The sequence below is a fragment of the Pinus tabuliformis genome, chromosome 8 (genome assembly GCF_031772625.1).
Source record: "Pinus tabuliformis cultivar Carrire ecotype Pingquan chromosome 8, CPIR1, whole genome shotgun sequence".
Lineage (NCBI taxonomy): Eukaryota > Viridiplantae > Streptophyta > Pinopsida > Pinales > Pinaceae > Pinus > Pinus tabuliformis.
The window spans coordinates 2,053,633,746-2,053,650,358 of record NC_142294.1 but is presented as its reverse complement, the minus strand read 5'-3'; positions in this window follow the sequence as shown (position 1 = coordinate 2,053,650,358).

The window sequence follows — 16,613 nt, the reverse complement described above, 5'->3', positions numbered from 1 at the left end:
GTTATGTTTCATAATTCAATTCATGTTCATTTCCAGTGAAATTTTCTGAGTGAGATTAGGTAGAATTCAATTTTATTGCTCTGCCTGTGGGGAAATTTCATGTTCAGTGTTATTCTTCTGTTGAAAAAGATTCATGTCACTATGCCCTTTTCACTTTCTTCAACAATCTATTCATGCTGCGGTATCTCAAACTAGATTGTTACATTTCCTGCCTACCTTGCCTCACGGAATAATCTGTGACTTTGTATTAAATTCTCTGTTCTTTGCTGAGCGCCGGTCCCATAACATCCCAGAAGCTCGGTCATTCATAAAATTGTTTCCAGAATCCCTATTCACTTACTAGCCTAAGGTAAATATCACATTGTAAGTCATCTCAGACTGTTTTTGATCATCTATTCACTAAGCGTGACTCAGAGAGAGCCCTCTCCTGCTCTGGTAGGGCTAGCTACCAGACTGAGCGTGGTTTGTGGTTACCCTAATTTTTGCCTTCTTTTAGCCTAAGGCAGATTTAGGTGCTAAATAGTGGCGACCATACTGGGGAACAAACTGAAATCAAATCCCCTTATTTCATAATAATTCTAAGCTTCCGGATGATGAGCTTAGGATTGGAAAGGCTGAGTAAGTCGGTTGTGTCTTGTGATTTTTCTCAATAGCACGCTGGCTTTGAGACGATATACCAGAGCAAATCTAGACCCGAATCCTCCTCATATTTACGAAAACCCCAATCTGATCCCGAGACTCCTTCGTCAAGAAAGCACCATAACTCCCGTGTTCAAATCCCATTCATGTCTCGACATTTTTGAGTATCTTGAAGAGCTTGAGTTTGACGAACGGTTTGAGATATCATTGTTTGAGTCTAAATCCGAAAGGGCTGTTGATTATACTGTCCCCAATTCGCAATTTATTGTAGACCTTGAAACAGAAAGAGATAATAGGTTAATTGATAATTACATTGCAACACAACCCCAAACTCCAATTGCAAGCCCCTTGCAAACTGTGCACACTCCTCCAACACCTCCAAGGCCAAATCCACCGAGAATGATGGCTGCCCGTTTCGCACCCCTTGTTCTACCCCAAGTTCTAGATGACATGCCAACGGATTATCAAAGTAAAATCCCGTTTTTTGATGGCACTCCTAACAAAATTACTGATCAGCAACATGTAGACAAAATGGCAGACTTCTATGAACTTCATGAGATCGATGCGGAGAATGTGGCAATGAGGCTCTTTGTACAGACATTTGCAGGTGATGTGAGGAAATGGTTCAGAGGTTTGCTGACAGCAAGTATCACTACCTTGGCTGAACTACAAAGGAAATTTTTGAACCGGTGGGAAGTGAAAAAGAATCCCCTTCAAATTCTGGCCGAATATGAACAAATCAAACGGAACACTGGTGAGTCGGTTCAAGACTATTGTGTTAGATTTAATGCAGTCTATAACGAAATTCCAGATCATCTAAAGCCACCTGTGGGACTAGCAATGATGAAGTTTCCAGATGTTTTTGATGCTGACATGGCATACCAATTGAGAGAGAGAGAACCAGCCACAATGGAAGATATGCAGAAAATCGTGGTCAGCGTTGAAGCAAATCTGCTGTCCGAAAGAGCTAGAGCGAAAGCGGAAAAGAAAACCACTGTGAAAGAAGAATATTCTTCAATGGATCAACTTCTCAAAAAGGTAGAGCAGATGCTTGAAAGGGTGAAGCTCGACAAGCTTGAGCCACAAGTTAGGAATCCTAACTTCCGTGGCCAGCAGCAGCCACAATATAGAACAAGACAGAGAGATCAACGGACCCAAGAGCAGACAGCACAACAGCCGGTACAAACACCTTTGCAGCAGAATTTTGTGCATGGACCGGAGTCAGATGAGGACGGGAATGTAATAGGCGAAGAAAATCACCTCTTTACTCCAGATGAGCTGCTTACTTACATTACCAAAGAAGAAGAATGTGCAGTGAATTCAGGTGCACACAAAGACACTGATTTCATTCTAGCTAGTGACACTGTTTTAGAAGAAGAATCAGAGGAGTATCAAAGGGGGTATATGAATGCTTTGTCTGCACAACAGCAGCGATATTCACTTAGAAACAGAGATGTGTCGGCCAAACCAATTCAGAAAAAGAAGGAGGTTGAAGCAACAAAGAACGATTCATCAGCTACACAAAGAAAAGGAAAAGAGGCGGTTGGTCCGGAGAGCAGCAAATCAAAATCAGCAGAACAATCACAACAACAAGACACATCAAAGGAAAAGGAAAAGAAAGAGATCCCAGTCAAAGAGGTAGAAAAGACTCCCGCTTTTAGCTTAGAGAATGAGATTTCTAAGTTAAAGGTATCCATCCCCTTGAATGAAATAATGAAGAATAACAGTTATAGAGGACAGATTTCTAAATTGTTGAATTTGGACCCAATGTCCGACATGGTAAATGTAGAAGATGATCAACCCGAAATGATTTTTGGACCAGCATCGAATGGTGAGTCCCCTGATATCGATGTGCCACCCTTCTATATCAGTTTACGATTGCATGATTTTGTGTTACACAATGCCATGTTCGATTCCGGAACTTCTCACGATCTCATGCCCAAGGCTATCATGGAAAAGCTTGGTCTGGACATCACCCGGCAATATCATGATCTCTATTCATTCGATTCCAGTAGGTGAGATGTATAGGACTCATCAAAGACTTGGTTGTGAGTTTGGATCAACTTCCTATGAAAAATGTTTTGATGGATGTGGTGGTAGCAGATATTCCTCCAAGGTTCGGCATGCTTCTTTCCAGGTCTTGGGTGGCGAAATTGAAAGGGACACTACAGCTGGATTTCTCCTATGCAACGATCCCAGTGTTTGGAAAAATGAGGAAATTATATCAGGAACAAAAAATGAAATATATGATCACAAGCAAGGAGAAACCTATAAATCATCCTATTAACTATGTACATACAGATTTAGAGTCTTTTGTTTTGTTTTCAGATAATTTAAATGATATAGATAGTCAGATAGTAGAAGCAGATGACATTCCAGAAATAACATAAAATTTCAGAGAAATTTTGAAGAAAGAAGCACAAGAAAAGCAGGGAAATGTTGGGAAATCAGCTGAAAGTAATGGACAACAAGCAGACAAGGCACATCAAACAAATTTCCAGCACTTACAAGAGGAGGAAGAAGGCTTGTGGACCATGGATTTCGATGGAGTAGTAGGAAATGATGGCACTGGAATTGGAATTTGGGTACGCAGTCCTTTCTCCGCCCCAAACAAAGTGACTAGCAGCGTGAGGGTTTGCTCTTACAAGCTGGCCTTTGAGTGTTCAAACAATGAAGCTGAGTATGAAGCTCTGATTGCTGGCCTGAAGATTCTTAGAAAGACGAATGCAAAAAGGATTTCGGTATATGGTGACTCCGAATTGGTAATAAAGCAGGTCAGAGGCGAGTATCAAGCAAAACATCCTAGGATGCGGGCCTATCGTAATGCAGTTTTAGACATCTTAAAATTATTTTCAGAATACACCTTGACATGTGTGCCTCGTATACAAAATAGTATTGCTGATGCTCTTGCCAAGGCAGCGAGTAGTTTGAAGATCCCCATAACTCCAACAATAAATTTGAAATCCATGTCAAGCATCGTCCAACCATTCCATACAATTAGCGATATTGGCAAGTGTTTCAAGATGATGATGAGATTAAAGATTTTCTGCTAAACAAAGGCAAGTTCAAAGAAACCTCAATTGATGTAGAAAACAATGAGGGCAAAGGGAATGGTACAGATGAAGTGCAAATCAATGAAATGGACGTGTTACAGCTGAAGAATAACATCATTCCTAAAGGCTTGATACCTCTAGAAGAACTTTTTGATCAGGATGATGTAGATTGCAAGCCAACATTGCAGCCAACAGAGAAGGGTGTAGAAGAGGTCAACATCGATACAGCTGCCAATCCAAAGTTGGTAAAATTGTCTAAAGCATTACCGCCAAAGATCAAGGACAAATACATCAGTTTGATGGCTTCATTTGCAGATGTGTTTGCTTGGGATTATTCTGATTTAAAGACCTATGATACCAATATTATTCAGCACACGATACCCATCAAGCCCAATCAAAAACCATTTAGACAAAAGCTGAGAAGAATAAATCCAAAGTTGCTGCCATCTATCGAAAAGGAGGTAAACAGGCTGTACAAGTCAGGTATCATTGTGCCCATCAGATTTTCAGATTGGATCTCTAACTTAGTGCCCGTACGAAAGAAGACCGGTGAGATCCGCTTGTGCATTGATTTCAGAAATCTAAATAAAGTCTCATTGAAGGACAACTATCCACTGCCCAAGATGGACCATATACTTCAGCGAGTAGTGGGGGCATCTCGTATGTCACTGCTTGATGGTTATTCCAGATATAACCAAATTTATGTCCATGAAGATGATAGAGACAAGACATCATTCACCACTCCATGGGGAACCTTTCACTACGCCAAAATTCCCTTCGGTTTAAAGAATGCAGGTGCCACATTTCAGCGGGCAATGGACTTGGATTTTGCGAATGAGAAGGATGTGTTTTTGGTGGTGTACCTGGATGATTTGACAGTATTTTCCAAATCTGATGAAGAGCACATGCATCGCCTAAAAACTGTCTTTCAAAAGTGCAGAAAATATGGTCTATCGTTGAATCCTAAGAAGAGCTTGTTCACCATGGAGGAAGGAAAATTACTTGGGCACATCATTTCAAAGGATGGCATTCGTATTGACCCAGCACGGGTGCAAGAAATTCAGCAAATCGATTTGCCTCGGAATCAAAAGGAGGTACAATCGTTCAATGGTAAGATGAATTTTCTGCGTCGCTTTGTACCTAATCTTGCTGAAAACTTAAGAGAGATGACCAACATGCTCAAGAAGGACAACCAAGTGAAATGGACAGAGGAGGCTGTAAAATCTTTCAACTTGGTCAAATTGGCCCTTTCTTCAGCTCTAGTTCTAGTCAGCCCAGACTACACTCAGGATTTCATATTGTTTTCATTTGCTTCTGAGCACACTATGGCAATGGTATTATTGCAGAAGAGGGATGATCATGAAAGACCCATTGCTTTCTTCAGCAGGGCTATAAGGGATGCAGCTTTAAAGTACAACATCATTGAGAAGCAAGCCCTGGCATTGGTGAAGGCATTGAAGGATTTCCGGGAATATATCTTACATTCTCACATTCTGGCCTATGTTCCTAATACTGCTGTAAAAGATGTTTTAGTACAGACCAATCCAGAAGGGAGAAGAGGGAAATGGATCGCGGCTTTGCTGGAATATGATGTGGAAATAAAGCCCACAAAGCTGGTCAAAGGACAGGGGTTGGCAAAGCTAATGTCTGAATCAAACTTGCATGCCTTGGACATAAATCTAATCGCTACCATGTCCAATGAGAATGAGGAAGGAACGTCAATTCAGGTATCTGAAATGTTTGCTTTGTCCCCATGGTATTAAGATATAATATATGTGTTGAAAATTCTTTCACCACCGCCCGACATAACTAGAAACAAAGCGAGAACACTCAAATTGAAGGCTGCCAAGTTTTGCATTTTGAATTCTGCACTGTATTGGAAAGATCTCGGTGGCATTTTGTTAAATTGTTTGGTGGAAGAGGAGGCAAAGAAAGTCATGGAGGATTTCCACGGAGGAGAGTGTGGTGGTCACCTTTTTTGGAAGTCAACAGTAAACAAAATTTTGAGAGCAGGGTACTACTGGCCTACTTTGTTTGCTGATGTGTATAAGATGGTCAAGCGCTATCATAAATGTCAGATTTTCGAAGGAAAACATAAATTACAGCCTTTGCCACTTAAGCCTATTGAGGTGAGCGCTCCTTTCTAGCAGTGGGGATTGGATTTCATTGGAGAAATTCATCCCGCCTCTTCCGGACAGCATAGATGGATCCTTACAGCGATTGACTATTTCACAAAATGGATTGAGGCAGCTCCCACCAGACAAGCTACAGACACGTTAATCATTTCATTTCTCGAAAATAACATCTTGTCTCACTTTGGTTGTCCAAACAAATTAATCACCGATAATGCAACAGCTTTCAAATCAAAGAGGATGGTAGAATTTTTTCATAAGTATCACATCATTTTGGGTCATTCAACTACCTATCATCCGCAAGGGAATGGATTGGCAGAATCTTCGAATAAATCATTGGTCAACATCATCAAGAAGCTGATAGAGCTAAATAAAAGGAGCTGGAATAAGAGGTTGATCCATGCGCTTTGGGCAGATCGGATCAGTAAAAAAAAATCCATTGGTATGTCACCGTTTGAGCTTGTTTATGGAGTCGACACAGTATTTCCCGCCTCTCTTGCTGCCCCGGTAGTCAGACTTCTTCAGGAGGTCGGCAGTGAAGAAGATCCCATGCAGAGAAGGTTGAATCAAATGATCCACTTGCAGTAAACAAGAGAAGAAGTTTTCAAGAACACATCCAAATTGCAGGAGAAAATAAAGAAAATCTATGATGGAAAAGCAAAGGCAGAGAAATTTTAGTTGGATGATGCGGTGCTGAAGTGGGATGCAAGGAATGAAGAGAAAGGCAAGCACGAAAAGTTCGAAAATCTTTGGAAAGGTCCTTTCAAGATCGCAACATATAGGGGTTAGAATGCCTTTCTTCTGAAGGAAATGAACGGGGAAGATTGTCCTGGAGGGCCGATCAATGGTCGGCTGCTCAAGCGGTACCACTGCTGATTTATTAACGCTGCTTCCACTGTCATTGTAAATACCATTTTTATTTCAGTTTGGTTTCAGTCTGTAAAGTTAGTTTTTGAGTTATTTCAATGTCAAGTTTGAGTCAATTTCTTGGTCATTTCAGTTTCATAAATAAGTCAGAGTCCTGTGTTGTTTATCGAAATGATGACTCCATAGCCCAATGGACAAAAGGCACTGTCTAGCTCCTCCAGAGATCTGCTGTTCTTGGCACCTCCAAGGAGCTACCATCCCCCATTGGAGCCAATGTTAGAGTCGGTCTGGTCAGCCCTCCGTTAGAGATCAAAACTCTTTATGCATTTCATGTTTAGGTGTCCCACTCCATTCACTCAGCTGCATTTAGCTAGGGGCATGCTATGATCTGACGGAGAAAGTCATGCTAATAATTTCCCCTCATGTCTGGCTCCTGCTGGCTTATGTCCTTGTGGTCAAATAATCAAAAGTCCACGACAGTCAAGGTCTGGTCCTTTAAAGGACAAAAGTCATTTTGTATGTTTGGGTCTAGGAATTCATCAATTTGGTCTTTGAAACATGTCCAGTAAAGCCATGCAGGCCAGAGGGAGGCCCTTACATAGCTATGGTTTAGAGAGCTTCTTCGTCATGTGGATAGACTTCGACTCTTCTTCAAAACTCTGTTTTGAAGAAAAGTCAAACAGTGTCATTTATGACAAAATTTTCCAAAAAAATCGCCAGTTGACTTTTTCAGATGCAGTCATGGTTTCCGTGGCCAAATGTCCTGTCATACAGTCCCTGCAAAGATGTGCCAAAAATTTCATCATTTGAGCCAAAATTTCAAAGAGAAAGTGAAAATCAGTGTGTTTTAAAGTCAGTGAAAAAGTGCAAAACACAACATTAGAAAAATGGGTTTTCAAGGAAGCAAAAATTAAACCCATCTCTTCCAAGGCTATATATACATGTTTTTATCCAAATCAAGGGAATTGTGCTATTACAAGCCTTGGAGAGACGTTGCAAAGGTGTGAGTGCGAAATTGTGAGCGTTTGAGTGAGTGGGAGCTGGTTTTAGAGGGCGCGGCGCACATACCCAGGAGCACGGTGCACACAGAGGGCGCGGCGCACACGCAACCTGCCCACAGTTCAAATTTTCTAAGGGCGTGGCGCATACCCAGCGCGCGGCGCACTGGGTTTTGGGCGCGGTGCACACAGACCAAGGGTCGAAAAACATTGCCAAATCACTCCAAATTTTGGTGAATGCTATCAAATCGAGAGGTAGGCCTTACGACATCACCTATTCATCAAATTTTATTAATGATATGGTGTTTATAGAGATGTTTGAATTTCACAAAAATGCATAAGGTCAACCATAAGAAATCACCAAGAAAATGATGGCCAGGGTTGTTAAAATGTGTTGTTACTGCCAAGGTTTCACTCCACTCACCTTTTTTCCCTCACCTATCATTTTTCCGATCCTCCCTTTATCATTTTTCCTAAAACCCCTGCCCTAAATTACTATTTAACCCTCTCCCTATCCCTCCACTATTCGGTCAACACAAGATCCCAAACCCTACCCCATCAACACAATACCCAAACTCCTCCCAAGTCCCTAACAAATTCTCCCTATAACCCCTATTCCCATTACATCATTCCCTTCCTAATACTCCTTGTTTAAGTGTCCCCTTAGTGGAAGATTGTCAAAGAAACTACCAGCTTCATTTAAATCAAAGGGCAACCTAAAATTCAGTGTACAAACAACAGTCATGGCATCCGAGGTTTCATCAGAATATGAGGAGGAGACCCACAATGATACAACTTCCGGAGAACAGGCCCCCAGGAGACATCACCGGAGTGGCAGACATCTTAGAGATGAGCCAAACACCCTCACCGAGTTGCAGGCATGCTCTCTTGCTATGTCCTGTTTCCAACACTTAGCATGTTTTGAATTTTGTCAGAGGGTGGCAAATGTCAGAGTTCATCACAAGTTGGCCCGTCTTTTTGCACTTCACCTACATGGAGGACAATCTATCTTGGCGGGAGTCACTTTCACATTGACATCCAAAACCATATCAGTGGCAACAAGCATACCAAACATTGGAGAACAGTGGCATAAGAAGAAAAAGGTGGAGAGGCATCATTATGAGCCTTACATTAAGGACAGTTGTTTGAGCCAACTCACGAGAGTTTTTCCATTCAGATTTTTGAGAGTTGAGTATGCTCCGCTCATGAAATTGATCATGAAATACTGCAGTTGTGAGGGGAGGTTTTCTCGCCTTTATGCCTATCACATCAGGTTGCTCATGCACTTTACTAGGGTGCGGATGATGAACCTCCCATTTTTTATTTGCGGGAACATAGAGAGGATGAAAAATTTCATGCAGCACAAGACCCCTCGACAGCAGTTCAACAGTGTTTATCACTTTGCTCTTATCCGGATTTTGGTGGACCATCAGTTAGGATTGCAGGGTATTGCTTGGGAGGACTTCATCTCCCGTGACTTCTTCAGCACTCCACAGGTAGTATCAGAGGCAGAGCATGAGATAGGGGGCCCATCTCATCAGTATGAGTGACATGAGACTGCTACTATGCCAGTATACATCACCTATCAGAGAGGCAGTAGACCCTTATTTGCAGCGGCAAAGCGAGTGTTATCTCCACCCCGGGTGGAAGGGTCCTCGCTTCTAACATCAGCATCACAGGAGCAGGGCAAGGGTAAGGAGACAGTGTATGAGGAAGGGCCATCAGGTGAGCGAGAGACCAAATTTGTTCTCCTCCATGATGATGAGACAAATGTAGAACCAACAAATGCGGAACTTACAGAGATCATCCAGGAGCAGCAGTCAGTGATTGAGTCCTTATCCCTTGACTTGGAGAGGGCCAAGTGGAACATGAAGTACCTGGAGCAGAGAAACAAGCAGCTTGAGGACCAACAGATGATCATGGAGTTGTGAAACATTCGTGAGCATCGCCAAGCTGCTCAAAGAAGAAGGGTTGAGCTCACATCTTTGGAGCAAGAAATCAATGAGGATCGAGAGGCCAACCTTGAGAGGGTCAACATGCATTTGGAGAGGCTGTTGGACAAAGCCGACCAGGACCTTGCTCTACTGAGACATATGGCTCTCCGTTACAGGGTGCGAAACATGAGTGCACAGGCCCGGATAAGGAACTTGAAGGCAAAATTGAGGAAAGCAACAAGAAAGGTAAAAAGGGAAAAAGAGAAAGATCGGCTTCGAATCTTGGCTGAGGCTTCCTTGGCTCAGCATAAAACCCCATAGGGAAACTCCAGCCCAAATTTCAAAAAATTTGGGGAATTTTTGGTCACATGGTAATTTTTTGGGCAAAAAATAGGGATTTTCTCCCCGTGCACCGCGCCACTGGCGCGACGCTAAAATTATAGATCTCCAAATGAGGAATGGCTTGTAGTTTTGGATTCAGCATGGAAAATCACGACTACTAGTGTTTGGGCAAGAAAATTTGGCAAGGTATGAGTCTCCAAAAGGTCAAAAAACACCCAAAAATGGCCACTTTGCCACTTTTTTGACACACAGAAAGCAGTCTTGGGAGAATGGAGATTTGGAGGGGCAAATGAGCACCAAATATAAAAAGTATAGTTGGGTTAGAAAGTAGACAGGACAGGCTTTCCAGCAAGCCCACTTGGGTACATTTTGGACACCTGAAAAATGCCCCAAAACAGGTCCCAAAGTAGCGCGACACACAGAGAAAATGGCGCGGCACACAGAGGAAAAATTGCCAATTTGCTTCCGTTTCGCGAAATTTCGGTTCGTGACTTCTCCAAGTGGGCCCGCTCATCTACACTTCGGTTTTTTGGCACCAAAGGCGGCATTTAAAGTGTTTTTCCTCCATATTGGCTTCTATCCAAGTGGCGAAGGAAGGCAAATGGTCACCCCAAGCCAAATGTCATGTTTGTAGCGCTGCACCTGTAGCTAATGGTTGGCTCTCCATCTCCATTTTGTAATGATTCGAGTAACTCCCCAACCCTTGGGTGTTCTATCTCTTCCTTACACATTCTATATTGTGTATGCAAGTTATTTGCAAAGGGTTGGTTGGCTTGTAACTTCTGGGAGACTGTGGGAAAGAAATTTTGTTTCTTCATTGTGTATTTTTGACAGAGAATTAATGAAAGGCAACGGTTTTGTTTCATGAGATTCTTGTGGTTGTGAGTGTAGAAAATGTGTCTCTTATGTTTTCATATGTATTTCGTTATGTTTCATAATTCAATTCATGTTCATTTCCAGTGAAATTTTCTGAGTGAGATTAGGTAGAATTCAATTTTATTGCTTTGCCTGTGGGAAAATTTCATGTTCAGTGTTATTCTTTTGTTGAAAAGGATTCATGTCACTATGCCCTTTTCACTTTCTTCAGCAATCTATTCATGCCGCGGTACCTCAAACTAAATTGTTACATTTCCTGCCTACCTTGCCTCACGGAATAATCTGTGCCTTTGTATTAAATTCTCTGTTCTTTGCTGAGCGCCGGTCCCATAACATCCCAGAAGCTCGGTCATTCATAAAATTGTTTCCAGAATCCCTATTCACTTACTAGCCTAAGGTAAATATTGCATTGTAAGTCATCTCAGACCATTTTCGATCATCTATTCACTGAGCGTGACTCAGAGAGAGCCCTCTCCTGCTCTGGTAGGGCTAGCTACCAGACTGAGCGTGGTTTGTGGTTACCCTAATTTTTGCCTTCTTTCACCCTAAGGCAGATTTAGGTGCTAACACCGAGTACTGGTCTTAGCTACGCCGGACTTCACAAAAACATTTATTGTGGAATGTGATGCCTCAGGAAATGGAATTGGTGTTGTTTTAATGAAAGAAGAAAGGCCCATTGCTTTCGAAAGTCGTCCAATCAAATGAAAGTATTTACACAAAGCTATTTATGAGAAGGAAATGTTGGCAATACTACATGCACTTAAGAAATGGCGACCCTACCTAATGGGAAGATACGTCAAGGTAAAAATGGATCATGATAGTCTTAAATACTTTTTAGAACAAAGATTATCTTCAGAAGAGCAGCAAAAATGGGTCACAAAGATGTTGGGTTATGAATTTGAAATCATCTACAAAAAAGGGAAGCAAAATGTTGTGGCAGATGCACTCTCAAGAAAGGATGAGGATGTGGAAGCATTGCTTTGTGCCATTTCTATTATCCAACAAGATTGTATAAATGAAGCAAGGGATGAATGGAAGAATGACGAAGAAGTGTGGGCACTCATTGAAAAGTTACAACAAGATCCCAATATATCTAATACATTTAGCTGGAAAAATGATTTGTTATGGTACTAAGATTGCTTATACCTATGTAAGAATTCCTAACTCAAACAAAAGATTCTTATGGAGTGCACACCTCTCCCTTAGGAGGGCACTCAGGATATTTAAAAACTTACCACAAGGTTAAGAAGGAATTTTTTTGGGATGGCCTTAAATCGGATATTCAAAAGTTTGTGGCAGAATGTTTGATTCGCCAACATAATAAAGTTGAAACAATTAAGACCCCAGGTCTATTACAACCTTTATCCATTCCAAGACAACGTTGGGAGGAGGTTTCAATGGATTTTATCACAGGTTTACCCGAGTCTGAAGGAAAGAGTGTCATTATGGTGGTGTTGACAGACTTACCAAGTATGCACACTTTTGTGCGTTATCTCATCCATTTAAAGCCAGTACAGTTTCTATTGCATTTATGGAAACAATTGAAAAGCTACATGGAAACCCAAAGATTATTATAAGTGATAGAGATCCCAATTTCACTGGAAATTTTTGGACTGAATTATTTTCTTGTCTTGGTACTTAGTTAGCTCATAGCTCATCTTATTATCCTCAATCTGATGGGCAAACTAAGATATTAAATAAATATTTGGAAGGATATCTTCGTTGCTTTGTATTTGATAAACATACACAATGGGTCAAATGGTTGCCTCTCGCTGAATGGTGGTATAACACTTCCTTCCATACTACAGCAAAAATGACCCCATTTATGCAACTTTATAGATATCATCCACCATCCATCACATCATATTTAGGAGAAAATTCTAAGGTTCAAGCAGTGGAAGATCACATTGAGCATCAACAACAAGTTCTCCAACTCTTAAAGGATAAACTCACTTTGGCGTAGAATAGAATGAAACAACAGGCATGTCAACATTACAACGAAAGAAGTTTTGATGTAGGTGACTAGGTATTCCTACGGCTACAAACATATAAACAAATGTCCCTCAAGCAAGCTAAGAAGGATAATAAATTATCACCAAAGTATTATGGTCCGTACAAGGTGTTGCAAAAGATTGGTACTATGGAATACAAATTGTATCCTCCTTCAGCTTTTCGAGTGCACCTAGTTTTCCATGTTTCATGCTTAAAGAAGGTTATAGGTGACAAGCTCCCAGTTCAAACAATATTTCCAGAACTTGACGAGGAAGGAAAAATCATATTGGAACCTGAAGTAGTCATAGAAATAAGAACTCGACATCTACGAAATTGATCAATTTAAGAGTATCTCATCAAGTGGAAGAACTTACCTGCTAAGGATTCCACATGGGAGGATGAGAATTTTATATAGAAGCATCCAGAACTACTCAAGCGTTGAGGAAAACACTTTTTGAAGGAGAGGGGCATGTTAGGTCCCTATAATACTAGTGATTCCCCCATTACTATTGCCATTCTAGCCCTGATTGTTATTATTGTGCCCCTATTATCCCCATATTGTTATTATTGTGCCCCATAGAAGCCCACTATTGTTATTGTCATGCCCTTATATTATTGTTATGTCGGCTTTGATTATATTGTGACCCCTTAGACTCCTATATAGAAAGGAGGTTTTGTAATATGTATCATCCAAGAATATTTCATTTGTGTAATGTAAAGGAGGTTTCCCCCTCGAAGAGGATGATTTTGAAGTCGTTGATCTATCTTTTCTTCTATTTTGTGAGTTGGTTACATAACAATGACATTATGACCCTTATAATGTACTTATTGATGAACCTCATCATCACCCCCTACTGAAATTGTTTCTCATCCTCTGAGAAACTCCTTAGATGGTTTTCCTTCTTGGGGATAGAAATCTGCATTATTTTCTATTTCTACCCGCTCCTTTTGCTCTTCTGCTTCATCTCTTCCTTCTTGTAGGCCCAACAACAAGGGTGGACTGAGCTTGAGCCTTATCCACTTAAATTTTAATCTTTGCATGATCCTCTTGTACAGGGGTGTCCTCTCCAAGGCATTCTTCAACCTTTTAGGAGAGTGATATTCTTTGATCTGGAGGCTATGGGGTAAGGCATGCCATCTCTTCTGGCAAGCTTGTAGGTTTTCTGTTCCCAACAACCTGAATGCATCTTCAAAATTTAAGATGGCTTGTTCCTGGTTATCAAGGTATTTAGGTGTTAAGTTAGCATCATTGGAGATGATGTTATGATTGCTAATGACAACCACTGGTCTCACTAGCTCTACCCTCATATATAATGGTTGCTTTTCTTCCTTTGCCATGACTCTATTCACTTCCTCAGCTCTTGCCTCCTCATGAGTCATCCAGGATGCTAAGGCTATCAACTGTGTATCCCCCAATCTTGCATTGGGATCCCAAATATTCATATAAGTCAAAGTGAGGTTATGAATGTAAAACTCAACCAATTTTGTTTTGTCCTCCATGCTAGCTTGGTTGCAAAATTCAATGAATTTTTTGTAATCCAATGGCATAGATCCATGTTGTGCTAAGGTGATATGGATGTTGGGGGGAGGTCCCCAAGATCTAAAAAATTGAAATGGATCTTGGGTGGGGGGGGGGGGATAACACACATTAAAGAAAACCACCAAGAAGATTTTTATTGAAATAGAGAATAATTATAGAAGTTACATTGTGGTGGACAATATGTCCTTTTACAAAATGCGACTTGTTACTTATAGTATTTTTTTAGTTTCAATACCACAGGTAAATTCCATGGGTGGGTAGATACCATGGGTGGATCTCACTTACAATACCATGGGTGGATGCCACTTACAATACCATGGGTGGATAAATACCTTGGGTGGACGAATACCATGGGTTGATGCAACTTGCAATACCATTGGTATATTCCATGAGTGGATAAATACCATGGGTTGATGAATACCATGGGTGGATGCCAATTTCCATTCAGATCATTCCTCCCTCCTTAAGAAGAAATGGTTCCCATTGTGTGAAGTTCCCTCCTAAGAAGCCTTTGTTGAATATGAAGAGACACTGAAGAGAAGGGTTTTGTGTGGTTAGCTCATAACCATGATGATTGAATATATGAGGATAGAGATACCTATTGAGAGTTTTAATTAGTGATTAAATCTCCTGATATTTAATTTTCAACCAGGACTTGTAAGCATGAGTTGTACTGCGTTTTTGGTTCAAGATTAAATTTAGAGTATGTAATTTTCCTTTGATCATTAAGTACAGAATGATGGAAAAGAAACAATACTAATTAAGAAAACTAGCACTCATCTCATTCTTAGAAAACATAAGAAATCTACTTAACTCAATCCACTATGTTCCTTATTCTAATTCTCTGCAATCGAAAGACAATCTTACTGAAACCAAAGGCTCAATGAAATTCACTCCAACTACAAATCTTAAGCGAGGATTTAAACTTCTAGCTATTAAAGAGACCAAGCATCTATTCACTTGTAAAATATGATAAGGAGGCTAAACTGTAATTCTAAGATCAAATCCTGATCTATTAACTTCAATCCATTCAAACCAAACTACTTTTACTTGGAAATGAAACACCTTCCAAACTTCACTTTGAATTACTACAGAGACTGACTCTACAAAAATGAAATCTTTGATAGAGTTATCTAAACTTGCTGCTATAAAATCAAATCCTATGCTATTGTATTTAAAATGGAAATCTAATCTATCCTAGAAGTAACTATCTTCAAACAACTCGAAGCAATGCGAAGAATCAAATCATACTAGGAATATAAACCACATAGTTCAATGCTTGAAACCAATCTTTATACTACAGTACTGGAAATGAAAATCAATCTTATTCTATTATGCGAGAATGGATCTAAATTATCCTATGATAATTTAATAACTCAAATCAATGCTCTTGAAAATAAACCACACTGTGAAAACTAAATCATAATGCCTAAAACGAATCAAACAATTCAAATTGTGGAAATGGAAAACACAATACCTATTGCTACTAAACTCAAATTCGTTTGAAAACACAATCAAAACCTCATACCATAAATCAATCTCTCAATTATACACAAGGCAATCCACACTCACGCTCATACCATTCATCATAAACTTCATTAAAGAGACAAACACACCGAAATAAACACACAAAGATCATGTTATATAGCTTCAAGACTCAATTGATTTTCCTATCATGGATACTCCGATTATAAATGTAAATGAATGCGATTTTAAATGAAATAACAGAGCATGGCTCTGTATTGAAATACAAACTCTGGTTTTTATGAGGAACATAGTATAGCTTTGTGTTGAATATTTATGCATAGTCTATGTGAAAAATGGTAGTCTATGCACTCAAAATTCTTGATTGTGTTATCTATCAATGAATGCAAGGTTGTAACGATTATTATCAATCCAAAATCAAATGGAATATCTCCCACATTTGCACAAGAAACCTTAGAGATTTCACACAATAAATGGATAGAAAATGAATATAATGAACTATCACACAACGATACACCTACGAACTAACAATGAATCTTGTTCCTAGATGATGGTGGGCCCTACCACACCTGGGTAAGCTTTAAACAACTTGTAGTAAAAGAAATATTTAAAACATTCAAATTAAGCATTCACAATAAACCATAACTCGGAACGATTTTGCTCAAAGCTAGCCATGGTATATACTGGAACATAGTCTTCAATTACAAATAATGATGTCTGAACAGTAAGTTTATAACTTAATAACCTGCGCCAAT